Source organism: Poecilia reticulata, linkage group LG18 (genome assembly GCF_000633615.1).
Source record: "Poecilia reticulata strain Guanapo linkage group LG18, Guppy_female_1.0+MT, whole genome shotgun sequence".
NCBI lineage: Eukaryota > Metazoa > Chordata > Actinopteri > Cyprinodontiformes > Poeciliidae > Poecilia > Poecilia reticulata.
The window spans coordinates 4690390-4692115 of record NC_024348.1 but is presented as its reverse complement, the minus strand read 5'-3'; the positions used below and the strand labels follow the sequence as shown (position 1 = coordinate 4692115).

At 43.9% G+C, this 1726-nt stretch overlaps 1 protein-coding gene across 3 annotated transcripts in view; it reads left to right on the top strand.

Annotated features, from left to right (window-relative positions):
- The window catches only part of mllt3 (MLLT3 super elongation complex subunit), a 109748-nt gene that overhangs the window by 73625 nt on the left and 34397 nt on the right, over window positions 1-1726 (top strand). The window lies entirely within an intron of this gene.

Genomic DNA, 1726 nt, shown 5'->3' with positions numbered 1-1726 from the left:
TTATTCTTGCATTTTGTTCTTCATTTATTTCCATTTAGTTTTATTTGATTAGTTTTATCCTCTCTTGGTTTATTGCTATGTCCACTTTAGTTTCTTTCCTAAAGTTGCTAGATTTATTTTATAGTTTATTGACGCTCATCATCAGTAAACTCTTCACCTGCTGCGCTGCCTATTCGTCATGTGTTTCACATCATGTGTTGATTTTTTCACTGTTCAGCGTCGGATTCTGTGTTTTTATGCCATAATTCACATCTAGTTCGTCGCTCCGTTTTATGTCCCGCTTCTCCTGTTTCAGAGTTTTGACCAATGTGAACGTCTATTTTTTTTTTAAGCCCCAAAGGTGCAGGGCGGTCGGGAAGCGCATCGATGGGGAAAAGGCAGACTGACATAAAACTTTTAAAACAACGGAAACAATTTCTGCATTCCGATTATTGAAATTTAAAAGTGCTGTGTTGTTCTATCACCCCCGTTTCATACCGGACCACTTACAGCACCGTGTTAACGCTATAAAATGAACGCTCTCCATCGTGGTATCACCCATGGAGGGATTTCTTTATTTCTTTATTTTAATGGGTTCAATTTTTAGAGGGATACTCAGTGAAAGTATCGTGATTTTAGCTACCAGTAGCAGGAGAACGGAGCTGCACCAAGAAGCTAACAAACACTGAATAGAAGAAGAGCTGCCATCGATAAAGTTGCAGCCAAGCATGGTTTAATGTTACACAATACAGTTTTACCAAGTTGCTCCAAGTCTAAACTGGCTTTGTTTGCATTTAAGGTGTAAAGTTTACCTTCGACCAATCCCCCCCAAAGGCATCCCAGCGCCCCCCTTTTGTAAAAATGTCCACCAGCGCCCCCTGCCGTCCTCTGAACGCCCCCTGGGGGGCGGTACCGCCCACGTTGAGAATCGCTAATCTAGATCAACTGGTAATTACAAGCAAAATGCATTTGAACATTTTGGTCTTATTTTACCTTCTTCCACTCTTAAAGCTGCTTGGTATTGGGTCTCATGGTTGCTCTTATAACCAAGCATCTCAAGGATCACTGATACTGAACTGTATATCAGCTCATTGGTTTCTGTTATGGTGGTGGTAGGGATCGTTCTCAATGCTGCATTTACATCTTCAATGAAACTTTCTGATGGTGCTTCACTCAGCCGTTGTATTTGGCGTCGGGTTTGCCTGGTGCTCATTCGGGCCACGATCCTCTCTCTCAGGTCAGTTGCTGCCTCATTCAGCTTTGATGGTTCGTTCATTACTGTGGCTACATACCCAGTTTCTGGGTAGGTAGGTGTAGTTAACTCCCATCTGACCTGACGTCCTGGCTCATCCCCCTTGCCATAGCATTTGTGTTGTACCTTGTCAATCTCAAGTTGTGACAACAGTTGCCGTTTGCGGATGTTGGAACACTGAGCTACTAGTTGTTTGGCAGTATATATATATATATATATATATAAGAAAATTCCCTTCTTCTCACCCTCCACGAGTGGTTTCTTACATCCTCTACCAGAGGCCTGGGAGCTTGAGGGTTCTGCGCAGTATCTTGCATGTGCCTAGAACTGCACATTTCTGGACTGAGATGTCTGATGTTGTTCCTGGGATCTGTTTTAGCCACTGTTCCAGTTTGGGGGTGACTGCCCCGAGGGCCTCGATGACCACAGGCACCACTGTGGTCTTCACCTTCCAGGTCTTTTCCAGTTCCTCCCTGAGGCCCTGGTATTTCTCCA